General features: G+C 49.2%; 1 protein-coding gene across 7 annotated transcripts in view; it reads left to right on the forward strand.

The window, feature by feature from the left end:
* Positions 1-21,634, forward strand: part of ZFHX3 (zinc finger homeobox 3) — a 187,439-nt gene that overhangs the window by 38,011 nt on the left and 127,794 nt on the right. Inside the window, exon 1 of one of the 7 annotated variants that reach the window (XM_082769774.1) lies at positions 19,662-19,764. The exons of the other annotated variants lie outside the window; for them this stretch is intronic. The gene's annotated coding sequence lies outside the window, so the exon portion shown is untranslated. Of the gene's footprint in view, positions 1-19,661; positions 19,765-21,634 lie in introns of those variants that run through there. 7 annotated transcript variants of the gene reach the window in all.

The following is a 21,634-nucleotide window of genomic DNA, read 5'->3' on the forward strand; positions in this document are numbered from 1 at the left end:
GATTACCTTTCATCCTTTTTGCACTGGTGACTTCTCATTGGAAAAAGAGCCCCTTTTCTGTGGTTCTTTCGACTGTGCTTCAGGGAGCAGCTGGGGGCTGTGCCGTTCCGCATCCTGGCGGGTCGGAGGAGATGCTTATGATTCGAGCCTGCACTAATGGGCTGATGTCCAAGTGGAAAGTGTATTTTCAATGAGGAAGTGCTGAGATATTAGTGGAGCCTGGATTACCCTGTGATTGTGCTGTCAATACTGCTGTATTGAGTCGGAGAGAGCCTGCACAACACAGGGAAACACTTAGCTCACTACTGCTGCTTATTGAGAAGCCAATAGCAATTTACTTGCTGACACTTGACATCGAATCCATTCCCAGAGGTGCAGCTCCTGCTAAACCACTGTTGGGCTCTCCTTAACACCTGCTCCTTGCCTTGACTTCAGAGATGCAGGTGTGAGGGAATGAGCAGAGCTGATGCTTTTCCAAGCACACCCACCCGTGGGGGAGAGCAGAGGACCAGTTCGTGCCCCCTTCTCGTGTGCCTTGTTCTGCTGTGACCGGCGGGTGTAGAACAACTTCCTATGGGGTGAAGGGAAACTTTTACGCTGGAAAGGAGATGGGATTAACTTCGTGCATATTCATTTCATTTTCATGCATGTATTCTGTGGAAAAGGGGAGTGCTGAAGGGGAATGAGAGTGTCCTGGCCCTTCCATCTCAAAGCCTGACAACTTGAAGCATCGAAGACCTTTGGGTCAGAACAGATGGATTCCTCCTGTTCTGCTGCTCTGTTTTCCTGGGACTAGTGCAGACAAGCTCTGATGGTTTTTCTTGCATCCATACGTACCTTGTAAGAAACACTTAGGACCATTTGCTGCCAAATACTTTTGAGAAAAACAACTTCCAGGATATTTCTCTGAAGAGTCAGCTCCCTAAAATGGAGACTAACACCTGGAGGAGTAAGGACAGGATGGAAACAAAACTAAGAATGATGATACAAGACAGCTAGAAAGGGGACAGAGAAAATGGGGAGTCTGTATCTTGACTTTGTTACCTGATGGTGTATTCTGCTGTGGGACATCAGGTCCTGGTGTTGCAGTTCTGCAGTGATCCTGGTTTTGAGGACTTAAAGATGTAAGTGGATAGCTCTCTCAGCCACTAATGCAGTGGGACAATGAAACTCTCTCAGTTTTCCAATTGTGGCTCTTGCTGTCTTAATGTGTTACCTGGCACGCAGTTCTAAACAGTGCTCCCCCACACACACCCCCCCCCCAAATAAAAATAAAAAAAAAGAAAACTAAACCTTCCCATTAGCTGTGGTGTTGCTCTTTGGTGCAATTCCCTGCGCATTTCATTTACCCAAACTACCAACTGGGTAGGAAACCTGTGTCCTAAATATAAAAAGAATCAAAGCAAATGTGATGCCTGAGGAAGACACTTGGAGCTACAATTTACATTTTGCAGAAGTAAAATTTAGGTCATCTAGCAGGTCATGTTTTAAATATATTCGTTGCTCTGTGCTTGCAGCTGCCTTGGCTGGCAGGGTGGAGAGGAACCGGAGTGCTCTGGGACCCGGGGCAGCAGCTGCTTGCAGCACGCCGTGCAGGAGGGCACCTCTGCTGTTGGTGTGGCACAAGCTGTTCCCAAAGGCTTGCGGAGCTACAAGCGCAAAGCAGCCGGCGCGTGGCTGTCACGCAGCCCCCTCCAAGGACAGGGATTGGCGGCAGCCTGCTGGGATGTGGGGGGACACAAGGTGACTGTGTCCCTTCCTTTAAACTTCTGCCGAGGACAGGGCTGAGATGGGGAACGCCACTAGGTAGGGTTTTCCAGGTTGCCCGGTGTCTGCGCTGTGCGTGTTTCCTCCTGCGGCAGCGCGGGCTGCCTGTGGTCCCAGCACGCGGTAAATCATGTCGCGTCCTTGGCTGCCAGTCAGGTATTGACCTGCTGTCTTCTCTGAACGCATCTCCCCTGCCAGCCAGCCCCAGACGCAGTGTGCCTGTTCCCCTCTCCCCCCCCCCAGCCTGACCCTCATCCCGAGGCACGTGTTCCCGTGCGCGGTCCTGAGCCGCAGCAGCGCCCGTGCTGGAGACTTGCTGCCGTGTCTGATGGCTGTAACCAGAGCTAGGAGACAACGCGGCTGGGGAGCCGAGCTGGGGAGCCCCGGGGACCTGTCTGCTCAGCATCAGCAAAGCCTTTCAGCAGGGCTGGCTTCCTTCATGAACTTGAGTAAGTGAGGTGTCCAGCAAAAAGCAACACAAAAATGGATTTGGTGCCACGTAAGGAAGAGCAGCAGTGGCATGTGGTGGAGGGGAGTGCAGGATGTAAAAGAAATAACATCGGATGCCTTTTGAACATCGGTGGAGAGGGTGAGGGAACAGGAGCATACTTTAGGATGCTGATGGCCAGGCTGGCAGGTTAACACCACGGTGCCTGCTTTAGCAGAGGTCCCCATTGCTTATTATGTTTTGGTTTAGTCTGTTGCTAATCTTGTTCAGCAGTTGCTCCTCTTAATTACCGAAGTATTTTACAGCAGTGTAACAGATTAATCCTTTCAGTTCAGCTCGCTGCCAGAAGAGATTGTCACCATTACTCTCACATTATAGTAGGAGAGGCTGGAACAGGGAGAAGCAGAGTTAAGTTTAGAAAGCCTATCTGCATGTGCGTGCTGTCCTGTGGGTGCAGGAACGTAAGCGGTGGCAGGTACCCGGCAGGAGCAGTGTGAATGCGTGCAGGGGTCGGGGCAGTGTGGCTGTCACCTGGCTGCAGGCTGGAAGGTTTTTGAGGGGGTCACAGCCGCTTCGTGACCTGCGTGGATGTACCTCTGCGGGCCTGCAGAGCTGCTGAGGCATCAGTTATCTGGTCCTTGCCTCACTGGAACACAAATATTAACTGACAAACAATTGCATAATAAACGACACAATCACTTTGGCCTGTTGACTTATCTTCCAGCAAAAGAAATAAACAGGGGAAAGTAGGAAAGTTAACTTATAAACCAATAAACTGTTATTGCACTTGCGTTAGCGTGGCCTGAGGCTTGCACGATGACTGCTGGCCTGATGTCTCCCAGAAGCTCAACTTAAATGAAACAGAGAAATATTTACTTGTTAAATATACAGGACAACAGGACTGCGTTAGGCACAGTGTAACGGGGCTCATACATGCCGCTGGTTGTAGTGCAGTCTCCTCACTGCGTGCTTCTTCAGGATGCCTCTGCAGTGCAGCTCTGAGCCCCGTCTGGCTGTGTCCGCAGGAACCTAGTAATTTTCTTGAGCAGAAGCGTCTAAGGCTGAAAGCTGCTCAGTCAGTGTTTACTAAAAGGTATCTAGAGTGGAAATGTAAATCTGCCAGAACAGATCTTATGTATATTTAGGTTGCCTGAGTTACCTCTTGTTGGAAACATTAATGCTGGGTCATTAAGACTGTCTCCCTTCTGCTGCTGGTGCAGGCGTTTCTTTCTAAATATTGATGTAACAACTTCCTCGCTCGGACGTGGTTTGCAGCCCTGCTGCTTCCATTGGAAGAGTTCCTGAGCTCGGCCGCCTTGCCGCTGCTCACGTTCCCGTGCACGCACACGCCGGCTTCCAGCCGGGACGGTTCAGACCCCGTGGGTTTGTGCTGTCCTGCGCCGCGGTCATCCTGCGAACATCCGTCCCCGTGGCCACTGCTCACTGCTTCTGCGTCTGGTGAGGCCTAAGTTGTTTTTTCTGTGATGTGGCCACACTTGTACATGCAATTCCAGCTGAGGTTTGCAGTGCCCTTAGGATGCCATCTATTGCTCCCTTTCCTTTAGGAACACCCCAAAGAGCAGACTCGGATCAGACCTTGCCATTTTCACAGCTGCGTTGCGTTGTTTATTCTTCCGTCCTGCCTGGCACAAGTCTGTCTTCTCCTTTATAATTCCTTATTGGTAAACCCTGAATTTATTGCAGAAACTAATTTTTTCCCCATTACATTATTGTGTTTAGTTCCTTTCCTGATATTTTGGTGCTCAAATCATAACTTCTTGTGTAATATTTTGGTCTTCCACTGCATTGGTTGTGCTTCCCAATTTAATTTGATCAACAAATATCACTCTGCTCGCTGTTGCAGCAAGGCCATCAGTGAAGTTGGTTAGAAAGATGATTCCCAAGACCATTCCAAATAACTTCCACCCCGGGCAGTATTTTCTTTAAATCATCTTGTTGTCCTCTCTAGATCTAGTTTTATGTCTTAAATTTTAGCTTCTCCCCCTCTTCTCCAGTTGAGTTCCCCACAGTACAGTATTGAATAAGGAGCAGTTATTTCTTTAAAGAAAGATACTGTGTTAATGTGCACAGTGCGTCTTGGATAAACCTGCCTTATCTTTTATCCTGATTTCTCTGTATTGCTGCCTCTTTAATTATTCTTCCTTTCAGAATACTTACAGCTTTGTTTGTTACTGAGATCCCTTCCCTGCCAGCAGCGTTCCTGCACGTGCTGGCGGCTCCCTGCAGCATCCTTGTGTTGGGTGGTACAGGTGGACCCGAGGGGATGTGCCTGAGCAGTTGTGTTCCCTCTGCTTGGCCAGAGCTCGTCACCTCCAACACCCGGTGCAGGGCAGCAGGTGAAGGCCACCTGCAGCAGTTTGCATGCTTAGGAAGGGCCCTACCTGACACCTGGGGGCTGCCAGGAAAGGGTTTCCATCTGTACCCAGCCTGGCCCAGGCTGCTTTGAAAAGAAATACTTCTGTGAGCAGCGGTGCCTCTTGCTGACAAGTTTGTGTCCTCTGAAAAGGAAGGTCTGAAGAGCAGCAGCACAAAGTCTCTGGGCTGTAAATTAAAGCCCTGTGGAGCTGAGTGACCTGAGATCAAGTACAGGTACATAACTCATCCTCTGGTTGGGGTGAGCACAGGCAGGGCCGCTCTGCATCCTTCTTCCCCACCCAAGGTGTAGGCTGGGGAGCAGCCACTTCTATTCCCACAGCTCCCCCAGGGTTGCAGCTGTGGGTCTGCTGCTATCAGAGAAAATGCGAGGGTTTTGTAGGGTCTGGGGAGCTCCACACAGCTGAGGGTGTACAGAAGGAATTGCTTGCGGGTGGGAATACCCAGAAAGGATGCTGCGACACTGCAGCTGTACCTGGATTCAGTTCCTAAAGGAGTTTATTTCTTAGCACACTCTGCTAAGGTGCTGGGTGAAATGAACTGACGTGTTCTTACCTAGCAGGAGGAGAGCAGCTCTGTGTGCTGCTGTTACCCTGAGGCATACGCTAGGAAAGAACTTAAGAGATGCAAGTTTGGGGGTTTGCTCTGCGTTAATGTTCCAGTACCACTGAATTTCTGGAATCTGCTGAAGAACGGGAGAACAGTCCTTGGGAACTCAAGAGCCCAAGGAATGCAAACACATAGTTAGTTCAGCAGTAGTTCCTCTTTCCTTTGGTGTAAGCTTTGCAGCCCGTTCTCTCCCAGCAAGCTACAAGGCCCAGGGGTTCCTTCGAGTCCGTGGTAAATCCCATACCACGATCTGCTTTTGCCATAGGATCTGGATGTGAGCTTTGCTGTTGCTTGGAGAATCAGCTGAAGATGTGCAGTCTGTGGCATAATGTGTTCTGCTTAATACCTCAGTTTCTAAATAGCAAGCTTTCATTATTAAGTCACCTGATGGGGAGGAACATCTTTCCTCCCTCTTGCAGTCACGAAAAAAAAAAATACATTTTTCCCCACAGGCCTTGCTGTGAGGCCAGTGAATGTGGAGCAATTTTTTTGGCTTGATTCTGAGGTTGTTTTCGGTTGTCTCAGCTGTAGCTCCGTGGTGCTGGGTGCTGCTGCTTTGGGGACGGTTCCTTTGTACCTCCCCACCTCCTGAACAGCAGAAGGTCTGTCTCTGGAGCGAAAGGAGCCACACAAGTTCCTTAATTTTGTGGCAGGCGTGTTTTGAGGCTTAGGTAACTTGCTGGATTTGAGGGAAGCATGAATCATGTTGGTTAGCTGGGAATCTGATGAATAACCCTGCTGTGTGGTTACTGGAATTGAAGGCGACGTGCCCGTGTCCCTGAGAGGTGCTGCTGCTCTCCTCTCTGAGTTCAGCCTTCCTGAAGAAACGTGGGGTAATCTTGGACCTGTGCTATTTGTTAGGGCTTTTTTTGGCTCATGATCTGTCAATATTTTGGGGACAGTTGTTGGGAGGTGTTTACTGTGTGTTGGGAGTTATTGCCATCTGACTGCTGTGGACCTGTCGGAGTCACTCACTTAGGCTGGACACAGCCCTAAAAGGCGGGGGGAAGAGTTCAGTCTCCTGTGCTGCCTGCGGACAGGCCTAGCAGAGGAGTGGTCATCGTGTGGTGGAGCTGCTCCGGGCTCGGTGTTTCTTTGGTTTGCTGCAATGAGCTGAGGGTCAGGAAGGGTGAGGACCCAGCCCTTCCCTCCTGAGCTCCAGGCTGTGTGGGTGCTCCTGCAGACGCACCTCGCCGTGCCTGGAAGGATGCTGTTAGCGGTTTCCAGGGTTTGTGCATATTTGTCCCTAGATCTTCGTGCAAGACCCCTAAATCTTCAAATGCTGCTACCATAGAATTCCAGAGGAGACAATTCAGAGCAATACTGGCCAGTTTAGCACCAACGTCACATTTTTTGTGCTGATCTTGGGGGCTCTCAAGAGGCTTGGTGCTGCAGCAGACCTTGAGGTTCTGCTGGCAAGTGGCTGTAACTTCAGCACTGTGTGCTTAAAAGTGAAAGTGAAATTTCACTTTTCTCCCTACTTTCCTCTGAGCAAGACAGTAAGCATTAAATACATAAGTGTAATATTGAAACTTAATTGTAATCACCTATCTTATTTAAAACGTGAAATAACACAAATCCTGGTAAAGCCAACGTCCTCTGGAGGGATCTCCCAAACGTGCTGCTGAAGGAGCAAGTTAAAAGCAGCAAGTGGCCAGGACAAAAGTAGTTTTATCCCAAGAATTTCTTTAGGCATGTTCAGCGCCTACCCCGTGTCGCAGAGCTGTGCCTTGCATCTCTCAGAGGTGGATCTTCAGCAGCTTCCTTGTGCTCTAGGGCTCCTTGATCTTTCCAAGCTGGTTGCTGTGTACCCATGCCAGCTTCTGACTTGTATGGCATCTCATCACCAGCAGTGCTCGGTACATAGACCGAGTTGTGGTTTTGACTGGTCATTCTGGCAGTTGCAGCTTATGATCAAAAAGGAAATCAATCACTGTTGCCCTGGACCCCAGTGCCAGTGATTTCACAGCCCACAATACATCAGCTTCTTCCTCGTCAGAGGATCTTAGACTCAGGACTGGCCCAACGGTTGTCTTTGATTCAGGCTGCTACCAGAAAGCTGGTCTGATTTTATGACTAGTACAGTTAGCCCCAAGTTTTCCCTGCCTGAAGACACGAAGGTGAGACCCAGGAGACCCTTGGATTCTGATTTTTGGTTGTTCCTTTGGTGCACTGGTGAGTAGCTTCAAAAGAAGGCCAGAGGGTAAGAAATGCAATTTCTTGCAATTACTGTTGCTGTATGATGACACCCAGGAAATTCCCTTACGTCTTTGGCCCTCTGGGGATTTCAGAGCCATCACATCAGCTTTTGGGCTTGTCGTGGTTTAACCCGACCGGCAGCTAAACACCACGCAGCCGTTCGCTCACCCTCCCCCCTCCCTCTCTGGGACGGGGGAGAGAAATGGAAAGTGAAGCCCGTGAGTTGAGATAAAGACAGTTTAATAAGACAGGAAAAAAAATAACAAAAATAATAATAACAATAATAATAATGATGATACAATGGTGATAATACGAAAGTAATAATAGTATGTACAAACAAGTGATGCACAATGCAATTGCTCACCACCCGCTGACCGATGCCCAGCCTAACCCCGAGCAGTCCGGCCCCCTCCCCCCGGCTAGCCACCCCTATATATTGTTTAGCATGACGTCAGATGGTATGGAATACCCCTTTGGCTAGTTTGGGTCACCTGTCCTGGGTCTGTCCCCTCCCAGCTCTTACTGCACCCCCCAGCCTGCCCGTTGGCAGGACAGAGCAAAGGCTGAGATGTCCTTGGCTTAGTATAAGCACTGCTCTGCAACAATTAAAGCATCGGAGTGTTATCAGCACTCTTCTCATTCTAAGCCAAAACACAGCATTCCACCAGCTACTAGGAAGAAAATTAATTCTGTGCTAACTGAAACCAGGACATCTATCCACCCCTTATTCCATACCATTTATGTCATGCTCAGGTTACACTCTTTTCCATACATTCTAATTAGTCACCTATAGTAATCATGGTAGTGATAACATACAGTATAATATACTATTTAACATGGTGCAATTCAGTTCATGGGCTATTCTCACCCAGTATTAAATCTCCTTGAGGTACACACCGGACCTCTCCGTTCTTTTGCATCACCCACCAAGTATATCCAGGTCCCTGAGCGAAAACAATTCCACGAATAGGTTTGCCTTTTCCTGAGGCAGGAGTAGCCCAGACTGTTTTACCCAGCATATTTTTTACATGCACTACAGGAACTTTATCCCCATCTACAGTACGTAACAGGTTTGATTGGGCAGGTCCAGCTCGGTTGGTAGATCCCCTAGTATTGACTAACCAGGTGGCCTTTGCCAAATGCGTATCCCAGTTTTTGAACGTCCCAGCGCCCATTGCTTTCAAGGTAGTCTTTAACAGGCCATTGTATCGTTCAACTTTCCCGGAGGCTGGTGCATGATAGGGGATGTGATACACCCATTCAATACCATGTTCTTTGGCCCAAGTGTCTATAAGGTTGTTTCGGAAGTGAGTCCCATTGTCTGATTCTATTCTTTCTGGGGTGCCATGTCGCCATAGGACTTGCTTTTCAAGGCCCAGGATGGTGTTCCGGGCGGTAGCATGAGGCACAGGATATGTTTCCAGCCATCCGGTGGTTGCTTCCACCATTGTAAGTACGTGGCGCTTGCCATTGCGAGTTTGAGGGAGTGTGATGTAATCAATCTGCCAGGCCTCTCCATATTTATATTTCAGCCATCGTCCTCCATACCAAAGAGGCTTTGACCGTTTGGCTTGCTTGATTGCAGCACATGTTTCACAGTCATGAATAACCTGTGCTATAGCGTCCATGGTCAAGTCCACCCCTCGATCACGAGCCCATCTGTATGTTGCATCTCTACCTTGATGGCCTGAGGTGTCATGGGCCCATCGGGCTATAAATAATTCACCTTTATGCTGCCAATCCAGGTCCACCTGAGCTACTTCAATCTTAGCAGCCTGATCCACCTGCTGGTTGTTTTGATGTTCTTCAGTAGCCCGATTCTTGGGCACATGAGCATCTACGTGGCGTACTTTCACAGCCAGGTTCTCTACCCGAGCAGCAATATCTTGCCACAATGCAGCAGCCCAGATAGGTTTGCCCCTACGCTGCCAGTTGTTTTGCTTCCATTGCTGTAACCATCCCCACAGGGCATTTGCTACCATCCATGAATCGGTGTAGAGATAGAGAACTGGCCATTTTTCTCGTTCAGCAATGTCTAAAGCCAGCTGAATGGCTTTCACTTCTGCAAACTGACTCGATTCACCTTCTCCCTCAGCAGCTTCTGCAACTCGTCGCGTAGGACTCCATACAGCAGCCTTCCATCTCCGATGCTTCCCCACAATACGACAGGACCCATCAGTGAACAGGGCATATTTCTTTTCATTCTCTGGCAACTGGTTGTACAGTGGGGCTTCTTCAGCACGACCCACCTCCTCCTCTGATGATATCCCAAAGTATTTGCCTTCTGGCCAGTCCATGATCACTTCCAATATTCCTGGGCGACTGGGGTTTCCTATTCGAGCCCGCTGAGTAATCAGTGCAACCCACTTGCTCCATGTAGCATCAGTTGCATGATGCGTAGAGGGGACCCTTCCCTTGAACATCCAGCCTAGTACCGGTAATCGGGGTGCTAGGAGGAGCTGCGCTTCAGTACCGACCACCTCCGAAGCAGATCGAACTCCTTCATATGCTGCCAATATCTCCTTTTCAGTTGGAGTATAGCGGGCCTCAGATCCTCTGTATCCCCGACTCCAAAACCCCAGAGGCCGACCTCGAGTTTCCCCAGGTTCTTTCTGCCAGAGGCTCCAGGTGGGGCCGTTCTCCCCGGCTGCAGTGTAGAGCACATTCTTTACATCTGGTCCTGTTCGAACTGGCCCAAGGGCTACTGCATGGACTATTTCCTGCTTGATTTGTTCAAAGGCTTGTCGTTGTTCAGGGCCCCATTCAAACTCATTCTTCTTACGAGTTACTTGGTAGAGTGGGTTTACAATCAGACTGTAATTTGGGATGTGCATTCTCCAAAACCCCACAACACCTAGGAAAGTCTGTGTTTCTTTTTTGTTAGTTGGTGGAGACATAGCTGTTATTTTGTTGATCACATCCATTGGGATTTGACGACGTCCATCTTGCCATTTTATTCCTAAAAACTGGATCTCCCATGCAGGTCCTTTGACTTTATTTTGTTTTATGGCAAAACCGGCTTTCAGAAGGATTTGGACTATTTTCTTCCCTTTCTCGAAAACTTCCTCTGCTGTGTCACCCCACACAATAATGTCATCGATGTACTGCAGGTGTTCAGGAGCTTCCCCCTGCTCTAGTGCAGACTGGATCAGCCCATGGCAAATGGTAGGGCTGTGTTTCCACCCCTGGGGCAGCCTATTCCAAGTATATTGGACTCCCCTCCAAGTGAAGGCAAATTGTGGCCTGCACTCTGCTGCTAGAGGGATGGAGAAAAATGCATTAGCGATATCAATTGTGGCGTACCACTTGGCTGCCTTCGATTCAAGTTCATACTGAAGTTCCAGCATGTCCGGCACTGCAGCACTCAGTGGTGGCGTGACTTCGTTCAGGCCGCGATAGTCCACTGTTAGTCTCCACTCGCCATTAGACTTTCGCACTGGCCATATGGGACTATTGAAAGGTGAATGAGTCTTGCTGATCACTCCTTGGCTCTCCAATTGACGAATTAGCTTATGGATGGGAATCAGGGAGTCTCGGTTGGTGCGATATTGCCGCCGGTGCACAGTTGTGGTAGCAATTGGCACTTGCTGTTCTTCGACCCTCAGCAACCCCACAACAGAGGGGTCCTCTGAGAGACCAGGCAAGGTAGATAATTGTTTAATGCCCTCTGTCTCTAAGGCAGCAATACCAAAAGCCCACCGGAACCCTTTTGGGTCCTTGCAGTATCCTCTTCTAAGATAGTCTATGCCAAGGATACATGGAGCATCCGGACCAGTCACAATGCGGTGCTTTTCCCACTCATTCCCAGTCAGACTCACTTCAGCCTCCAATACAGTCAACTGCTGAGATCCCCCTGTCACTCCACAAATATAGATGGGCTCTGGTCCTTTATAGCTCGATGGCATTATAGTACATTGTGCACCGGTGTCTACTAAAGCCTTATACTTCTGTGCGCGTGATGTGCCAGGCCATCGAATCCACACAGTCCAATAAACTCGATTGTCCCTTTCCTCCCCCTGGCTGGAGGCAGGGCCCCCCTAATCCTGGTCAGAATCTTCCTCGTTTCTGTGTTTGAAGGACTGTCTGCTGGAAGTTGGAGCAGCAAACTTTTCGGAGAATCCCTTTTTCCTGATTGTTTTCTTTTGCAACTCACGTACCCGTGCCTCTAGGGTCGCGGTAGATTTTCCATCCCACTTTCTCATGTCCTCTCCATGGTCTCGTAAGTAAAACCACAGGGTGGCACGGGGTGAGTACCCACCATATCGTCTTCCTTGTGTGGGTGAACGCCTACCCCTGACAGCTGAGACACTGCTTTGTACAGGTGCGAAGGAGAATAATCTCTCTTCAAGTTGGTGAACCTTTTCAGAAAGTTTCTCCCAAGTGTTCTCCTTTGGTCGGTGGGCACTGGTTGGTTCAGGTGGGGAGGACAATAGATTCTCTTCAAGTTGGTGAACCTTTTCAGAAAGTTTCTCCACAGCTGAGACGCAGGCCTGTAAGGAAGAGGAGAGACTTTCTTCGTACTGCCGGAGTTGTTTAGCCGCTTCACCCACTGTGGGTTCCTCATCCTCTTTCCAGGCCATTATTGCCAATGAGCTGGCATATGATGATGGTGCACTCCGTACAAACTTCCGCCACATGGGTCGTGTACACTTGACTTCATCTGGATCTGTGGATGTTTGTTTGAGGTCTGGATCCTCATAAATCACTTCCCGTACGGCTAATTCCCTCAGGTACTGGATTCCCTTCTCCATAGTGGTCCACTTGCCTGGTAGACATAAAATATCTTCCTTGAAGGGATACCTTTCCCTCACAGCTGAGAGGAGACGCCTCCAGAGGCTGGTGGGTCGTGCTCCATCTGCAATTGCTTTGTCAATGCCGGCGTCTCGAGCAAGGGATCCCAGCCGCTTGGCTTCCCTGCCGTCTAATTCCACACAATTGGCTCCAGAGTCCCAGCACCGGAGCAGCCAGGTGACAAGCTGCTCACCTATACAGCGACCAAAATCTTTTCGCACATCTCGTAGCTCGCGCTCGTTTAGGCTTCGGGTAGTTACTGTTGCTCTTTCGGCATCCTCATCTTCCTCCTCCTGAATCCTTGACGGCCCAGCGTCGTCATCATCTTCGTCATCTCTGTACTTAGTTTTGGCAGAAGCCTTACCTGGATTGGCAGAAGACTCTCTGCGTTCTAAACGACTTGAATTTCTATACCATATTTTCACCTTCTCTACAGGGGCAGCTTGCACTGCTACTGCTCGTTTCTCTGACTTTGTTACAGGGTCTGCCACAGGGGTTGGAATGCCCTCTGCAGGGTCAACTTGCACTGCTACAGCTCGTTTCTCTGACACGGCCACAGGAGCTGGAGCAGTTGCAGGAACCGGAGCTGTAGCGGCTACAGGAGCTGGAGCTGGAGCTGGAGCAGTTGCAGGAGCTGGGACTGGAGCAGCAGTAGGAGCTGGAGCTGGAGCGGCTTCAGGAGCTGGAGCTGGAGCGGCTTCAGGAGCTGGGACTGGAGCAGTTGCAGGAACTGGGACTGGAGTAGCGGCCGGAGCTGGAACTGGAGCGACTGCAGGAACTGGGACTGGAGCAGCTGCAGGAGCTGGAGCTGGAGCGGCTTCAGGAGCTGGAGCTGGAGCAGCTTCAGGAGCTGGGACTGGAGCAGTTGCAGGAACTGGGACTGGAGTAGCGGCCGGAGCTGGAACTGGAGCGACTGCAGGAACTGGGACTGGAGCAGCTGCAGGAGCTGGGACTGGAGCGGCTGCAGGAGCTGGGACTGGAGCGGCTGCAGGAGCTGGAGCTGGAGCGGCTGCAGGAGCTGGGACTGGAGCAGCTGCAGGAGCTGGAGCTGGAGCGGCTGCAGGAGCTGGGACTGGAGCGGCTGCAGGAGCTGGGACTGGAGCGGCTGCAGGAGCTGGAGCTGGAGCGGCTGCAGGAGCTGGGACTGGAGCGGCTGCAGGAGCTGGGACTGGAGCGGCTGCAGAATCCACCGTAGGGGTCACAGTGGCCGTTGGATCTGTCACAGGGTTTGGAGTGGCCGCAGGGTCTGTCACTAAGTTGACAGCAGTATCAATGGCAGCTCGATAGGCATGAGCCAGGCCCCAGCACGTTACAATGATTTGTGTTACTTTGGAACTGCCAGAATCATTACACCTTTTTTTCAAGCATTCTGCCAGTTTTTGAGGATTTTGCCATTGTTCAGGGGTGAATTTCCAACACACTGGGGGTGCCAACTGCTCTAGATGCCTGCCCATATCCACCCATACTCCCTGCCACCCACAACTATACTGCCTCCGGGCAGATCTCCGGATGAGCTTCATAAGTAGTTGTTTAACTTTAAGCAGAATCTGAAGTGCATTCATGAGGCAGAACAACAAGACTATGGTATTCTGAGTATTCCAGAAATATTCAATATCTTGGAGAGCTATTGTGACAAGCTCAGGGGGTAAGAGGGTGGTGAAGGAGGAAGGCAGAGTGACCCAGGAGGATACAGGGGTGGTGAAGGAGAAAGGGAGAGTAAGCAAGTAAGGAAAAATATCCTCCCCTTTCCCCTCCACAGATTGACTCTCTAATGGAGAAAAACAATAGGTATAATTGCTAATAGTTCCCAAGATGCTGTTTCCAAAGTACAGAGTCCACGATGTTACTGAGTATAAATACCAAGTTAGAGTCATGACCAGATATCTTATCGTCTCATAAGCCATTGCTATAACACTTAGTACCATAATGGTCTGAAACCAGGGCCCGGAGAGGAGAAACAACACTACAGAGAGCAAATACGGAAAATAATGTACTATAATACTCAATTTGGAAAACAGGCGCAGCAGAGTTGTGATTAAAGCAATCAGCATCATGACAAGTGACTATTAAGCAGGTCTAATCCTTCCACCAATTTTAGTTTAACACACTCTGATCAGATCTGCCGTTATCTCAACCTTTCGAGCCCCACGTTGGGCGCCAAAAAGACTGTCGTGGTTTAACCCGACCGGCAGCTAAACACCACGCAGCCGTTCGCTCACCCTCCCCCCTCCCTCTCTGGGACGGGGGAGAGAAATGGAAAGTGAAGCCCGTGAGTTGAGATAAAGACAGTTTAATAAGACAGGAAAAAAAATAACAAAAATAATAATAACAATAATAATAATGATGATACAATGGTGATAATACGAAAGTAATAATAGTATGTACAAACAAGTGATGCACAATGCAATTGCTCACCACCCGCTGACCGATGCCCAGCCTAATCCCGAGCAGTCCGGCCCCCTCCCCCCGGCTAGCCACCCCTATATATTGTTTAGCATGACGTCAGATGGTATGGAATACCCCTTTGGCTAGTTTGGGTCACCTGTCCTGGGTCTGTCCCCTCCCAGCTCTTACTGCACCCCCCAGCCTGCCCGTTGGCAGGACAGAGCAAAGGCTGAGATGTCCTTGGCTTAGTATAAGCACTGCTCTGCAACAATTAAAGCATCGGAGTGTTATCAGCACTCTTCTCATTCTAAGCCAAAACACAGCATTCCACCAGCTACTAGGAAGAAAATTAATTCTGTGCTAACTGAAACCAGGACAGTGCTCAGACTGCCTGCAAAGGCCTCGTGCATCTCACAGCTCGAGCTGAGGGCAGTGGCTGCAGCTGAGATCATCTCCCTCCTTTAGCAAAGGGAACTGGTCTGCAGCTCAGCTGTCAGAGCATCTAACTTGGCATCTCGTGTACCTGCTGTGAAGAGAAACTGTTCAACGGGTGGTAGAGGTCTTCGGGTGGTTCTTGTTATTTCCGTCTGTGCAAACTCGGGGAACTTCCTCCAGCCCTGGTGGGAGTGGTGGAGGATGCTGTGCATGGGATGAGCAGAGGGAAGAGAAAGGTGTGCTTCTTTACCCAAATAACTGGCTAGTCAAGGATCCCCAAAGGTCTCAGTTCACGTGTATTTTATGGATACTGAGCATCTCCAAATGCAAAATACTGACAAGCTGTTTTTTTTTTCCTGTAACTGTAGTCCTTGGGGGAAAAAGGGGTTGTTGTGCAGTCTTAGTTTTCATTTTTCTTATCATTCCCACTTTGTGATGTGTTGTTTTTCCAACAACTGTTGCTACCAGAGACTTTTTAAAGTAGGATGGAGCATTATCCATGGCATTACCTATAGTAATACAGGGTCACAGAATCACAGAATGGCTGAGGTTGGAAGGGAGCTCTGGAGACGTCTGGCCCAGCCCCCCTGCCAAGCAGGGTCACTGCAGTCACGTTGCCCAGGATCGCATCCAGGTGGGTTTTGATATCTCCAGAAGAGGAGACTCCACAGCCTCCCTGGGCAGCCTGCCCCAGTGCTCTGTCACCCTCCCAGTAAAAAAGAGTTTTCTGCTATTCAGCCGGACTTCCCGTGTTTCGGTTTGTGCCTGTTGCCTCTTGGTCCGCATCAGGAAATGATTTTGGTAACAGACTTAAGGAAATTTTATTTGTACAAAATTTATAACTTAATCGCATCCCTTTAACAGTTAGGGGGTGAGGAGAAGATTCTGCCGAGGCCTGAAAAGATGGTGTATTGGTGGGTGCCTAGATCCAAAGTGCTAGATCCAAAGTGCATTTCCAGATTGCAGAGAGCCCAGGAAAAGGTCTTGGCATCATCTGTGGCAAGAGATGAGCTGTGTGGTCCACCAAACGCTGCTGTCATGGGTTGGACTGGTTTCAAAGGCTTGAATGCTGTTTTTATGTCCCCTTGGAGCTCAAGGAAGATCAAACGCACGGCTGGCTGGGCTCCAGCTGACTCTTGCTATGTTTTGGCTCATGGTATCACTGAAAGGGAAGGAGCTGAATCAAACTGAGGAAAAAGGGAAGGACGTTTGGACAGGATGAGACGGACGGTCAGAAGGTGCTGCAGGTCTGTATATCAAAACTGATCATCTCAGGGAATAACTCTGACGAAGAGTCACGGTCATTTGGCCTTTGATATGCAGGAGGCTGACTGGATGATACGATTCCTTTAGCCTTGCTTTCTGAAGGCTTGCTCCTTATCCTCACTTACCCAAGTAGCTAAAACCTGACCTGCAGGTACATGGCAAGATGCCTGCTGATTCGCCCTGCCTGGTAGGGAAGAGATGTGGTGAGGAAGAGAGTTTGTAAATTAAACAGTTGTTTTGTAAATTAATTCCTTCTTTGTCTGACTTGTGAAGCCGGTACATCTGCCTTGCGGCTAGAGAGGAGAGAAGTGCAAGGAGAGAGCAGCAGAAGGAAGTCATGCAAAGGAGATGTCCTGCGTGATTAGATGAAGCTTCCCAGGTGGGGCTTCTTAGCAATCCCTAGGTTTGGGATTTGGACCTTCTTGACTGCGAGATCAAGCAAATATTGCTAAATACTCATGGACTCCTGCCTGTCTCTGAAAGGGCTCGTTGAAGTATTGCCCACTTGGTCCCAGTGTTACAGGACTGCTTTGGCTCTGGAGCACGTGCTGTGACTATTCACCCTGCCAGGGGAAGAAAAGAGATGGCTTACAAGCTTCTCTGTTGTTGGATGGGTCCGGGAGGCAGCCACAGGACTTGAGCGCTGGGCAGGGCTTCTCCGGGATGAGCGAGTTTGGAGGTAGTTATTCCTGCCTGCTTCTGCTAGGAAGGTGTGTGAGCTGGGAGGTGTTCCTGAGAAAGAATTGCAGGGCAGCGTGTTCCACGGGAGCTCTCCTGGTGGATGGCTGTCCTCAGGTCATCCTTTGAACAGGCTTGCTTCATTTGGTGGCTGAAAACCCTCCAGTCCCCTAGAGCTGCAGAGATGAGGATGGGAAGGCCAAGGTCGCTGTGAGGTTAGGTGCCCCGGGGAAGGGGTGAGGCAGGGGCTCGTTCTGGTTCTGGCCGTGAGTCTCCCAGCGATTTGGCTCCCATCTTCCAGGTGGGAGGACAAAAACTCCTCTTCCCCTTGCCGTGCTTTTTGTCACTGCCTCTCACTGTGTGCTGACAGATGCCCTCAGCCCTGCAGAAGGATTTCGCTCTGCAGCACGTTCTGTTACAAAAGGTTTAAGAGGAAGCCCGGTCTCTCCTAGCCCTCGTGTGCTGATAGCTCAAGGGATAATTGAGAGTTTTCTTGTGTAATTGTTGCTGACGCATATGTCTGGCCTGGAGCAAGTGTGTCAAAATATTAATGGCAGAGCCCTGGAATTTTGAGGTTGAGGAAATAAAATCAAACGTGCAAATTCTCACAACAGGTTAATGCTGCTCTCAGCTTGGGCAGCATGTGGTTAAAGTGGACCGGAGTGCCCTCAGTTTTCTTGGGGAAGCTGTTGGAAAGCAAATGCATCTTCATTGACTTGTAATAATGAAGTTACAAGTCTTGAAAAGGTGCACGGTGTTCCAGACTATTTTATGGCTGAGATTTTTTCTTTCAGTGAAGGTGACCTGTCTGACTTCTGCCAACGTCAGAAGTGTTGATCATGGTCACTGTACGTATATAGTGATCTTGCATTATCCCTGCAGCACAGTGACACAGCTAGCGGTTGAGTATGATTTATGCAAGAGTTTCATTGTTCTCTCTATTTTGAACCTTGACAAAGAGAGAGAAAAAAGCTATCTTTAGAAACGGAGACTGGATTTTAAGCCTCCTGTTCAGATTGATGTAGAAGTGGGGGATTTCTCGGGTCATTCTCTTCCACCTCCTTCCTTTGTTTATATCAGTGTATAGATTAGTTCAGTTGTTGAACAGGTTTTTTCCTTCCCACCTGTTTTTTTATCTGCAGTTTTTCTTATTTTTTCTCACGCTTTAAAGAATTTCTCAAGGAATAAATTATTTGTACTTTGTTGACACTTCACTTCTATTCCAGTTCACAGTTGACTTTGTCGTTAACCAGAAACATCTCTGCGTGCTGTGCTGCATGGATTTCCTTAGGTGGCTACACGCTGTGTTGGGGAGTTCTGGCTTTAGTCTAAACTGTGCTGCTCTGGGTCCTTTGTAGATCCCATGGAGGGGTTTCCATCACTGGCACTGGTTTTACAGGGGAGCCCAGGTAATCCACTGTCCGTTCCACCACACGTTTGGGAGTTTTTCTTTGTGACTAGCAGTTCACTTCCTGCAGGGGCAAGCTTAGTGCGCATCCCTTTACTTGTTTTCCTTATTTTTGTTTTCTTAAGCTTTTCCTCCCATCGCTCCAGCTAAGGTATGGCTGCTGCGGATGCACGTCTTCCCCTGAAGCCTCCTAGAAAGCTGCTGAGAGCTTCATCCTTAAAATGTTCATCGTACAAGGAATTTTTGTTGCAGTAAAAGCAATGATTTAAGTGTTTTCAGTGTCTGAAGTCTGTGAGATCACTGAGACGTTTCTGTGCTGGACAGTGAGCCTGTAGATTCACTGCCAGGACTTAATTCGAAAGGCAGGCCAGGCATTTAGTATCATCCTGGGCGAACACCTGTGCTGTGCTCCAGCTGCCGCAGTGGTGTTTCTGACCCTGGTAGCACATGGTGTAGGTAGGTCTCGGTGCGCACAGACCACGTTTTAATCTTATCAGAGGGGAAAAAAATCATCTGGATGAATGACAAAACCCACCAAAAATAGAATAAAACCATGCAGTCGTGAGGCTCTTTTTTAAAGTTGTCTCACGCAGAAAGCATTGCCCTCCTGGAAGGGAGGTGTGGAGGAGGCTGTGTTCAAGCTCAGTAGCAGAGGCTGGATTTATTTTATAGCGAACTTCATCCTCTCTGTAAGGGGCTTGTTGCCATTTGGCCTGGGCACAGAAAAGTCAAAGGAAACGCTGCCTAAAAAGTTTTTTTGTTCCTTCTCCCCCAGGAGCCTGACTGAGCCCTCACCTGCTGGAGAGGAGCCCTGCGTTCCCAGGTTTGGGAGCCAGCGCTGTCGCCTTGGGGCTCTTGGAGCACGTCCCAGCCTCCGCGTGTTTCAGTCTCCTCGCGCTCTGCCGTGCACCTTCCCTTCCCTGGAGCTAAAACAAGAAGCCAAGAATTAATTGTTTTGTGTTTCCTTTTTTCCCCCTTGATGCGTTGTGGTCTGATCGGTATCTGGGCTCGTTGGACACTGGAAGCATTCAGTTCTCCAGGGAGAGGTGTTGGAAATGCAGCCTGTGGAAAGCTGGGGAGTCCCTGAGCACAGGGCAGGGGGTCGGAGCGGGTCACAGGGGGATCCTTGCACTTGAGCACTCGCTGGGCTCCCCGTGGCTCTGCAGCTGGCGGCAGTGGGGTAGCGTGGAAGTACACCCGTGTTTGGCAGGACTGAGACGTGTTTAGCTGCCGGCACGCAGGAGCTTTGGAAGAGCAGGATGGAGCAGCTGGTGTCAAGCTCTGCAGCATCCGAGCCTTCACCAGTTTCAGGCAATGAAAACAGCGGTGTGCGTATTCTTACCGGATTGCAAGTGCTGGATGGAAAGAAACGATGTTCTCGAGAGTAGGTGGCCCACGGCATGCCTGGGGAGGGAGGGCAGGAGGCTTGGAGCTGGTACTCACCCGGGGTGGGGTGGTGCAGGACGTGTGAGACCTGGTGCGGTGCTGAGGGGTGCGCAATGGGCTTCCTGCTGAGTCTGCCTCTGGCTCCCGTGTGCTTCTGGTTTCAAAACAAGCCCACAGGATTTCTTGTGCTGTCTCTTGTCCATTACTGCAGGCTGCAAACAGATAATATCCCTCCGGTGCAGGCTAAGTAAGCTTTCCAAAACAGGAGGTGGAAACAAAGTTTAAATAAGTAAAGTTTCTTTTCACCATCTATCAGAATTTCACTGACACAGAAATTAACTTAGTACGCAGAAAAGAATCATGAAGGGGGAGGAGAGAAGAGTGCAAGGAAGAAAATGCAAAGGGGAACAGCATTACAGATCTGAGTGGAAATGATTACGCTGGCGTTTTAAACCTTCTCATGCTGTAAAGTGTGGGATTGTCAATATGGGTCTGGAATACCCTGTCTAATGGATGTCTTGTATTCCAAACACAAAGCTAAATTGCCATAAATGTAGTGGTGTTGGGTAGCTTTTGCTTCAGTGGAGCTTACCAAGACACAGAATCTGAGGGAAGGAACAAAACGTACCTCTTAGATTCAGCATTCAGTACAATTGTAATAACAAAATGAAAGCTGTTCTTTGTTTTGGTAACTTCGTTAGTTCTTTACCTGTTCACTTTACATGCGTTAGACCTTTGGACTTTATTGTGTACATGAAGTCCTGTAAAATTAGTTAGTAATCTGAGACAGGGACTGGATTTGTGGAAGATAAGGGAGAAGCATCTTTGTCACCTTTTATTATTTCTTCATATTTTGTATATATATATTTTTTTTTATTCTGCCCTCCTGGCATGGGAGTGGAGTGCTGAAGGTTCAGGTGAAGGTTCTTAAAAGAGCACCCAAGTCTCATGTGTTTTAGGACAGTGTGGTGTTGCAATACCAGTCCCGACTGAACAGGAGAGCAGGATATTAGGTACGGCCAAACCCTTATTTTCATCAACGTTGACTGAAAAATGTTGGCCCTTCATGGCTTGTTTCTAACTAAAGCTTGATCTCTATGCTTTCCTGCACAGCTCATCTCTTGATACCCTGTTGTGTATGAATGCTGGGGATGGGGACATCGTGGTGCCCCTAGGACAGCCCTTTGCTGTGGTGTCCTTCTGATGCCTTCCTTCACCTTCTCCATCCTTTTGCTTTCTTAAAAATGGCCAAGGCAGCCTGTTGGGGCTTTCTGTGGATGTTCTCATTTCTGGTTTCACAAAGAAACACTTGATCTGGAGACCACATTTCTGGTAACTGTGCTTCATATGGACCTATTTTCTTATGCATTTAATAGGGCTCTGTCATTACAGTTTGTACTTGGCCTGAACTCTGAGTAAATTAAATTGACAGGGGCCTTCCACAGGTGAGATGGGCATTGAAATCTTTGACTTCCTCAGGGCAATTACCGTGACCAGGTGAGGAAGAGGAGGCCACTCAGTGAGTGATGCAGGGCAGCAGCGTTAAGACCCTTTCATTAGCAATGCTGAAGTTCAGTGTTTTGAGTTCCCGACTTCAGCAGCCCGCTCAGGCGGTGGGAATCCCAGGGTGACCCGCAGGCTTTGAGCACGGCCTCGAGATCCCCCTTCAAGGGAGGTTCGTTTAACCGGGTGACTTGCCTTTTAGCTCTGCTGAGAAAGGCATTTCTGAAGATGAGAAAGAAATTCCCCTAGTGCACCTTTTAATTGTTCATTTAGGAGCAGAACTTTCCTCCAGCTGTGAGGGCTTAAGGCTGCTGTAAAGCGCTAATTAAAAGCAATAGTGATAATGAAAACAGATGTTTTCAAGA

The sequence above is a fragment of the Aythya marila genome (genome assembly GCF_965140915.1).
Source record: "Aythya marila genome assembly, chromosome: 12".
Taxonomy (NCBI): Eukaryota; Metazoa; Chordata; class Aves; order Anseriformes; family Anatidae; genus Aythya; species Aythya marila.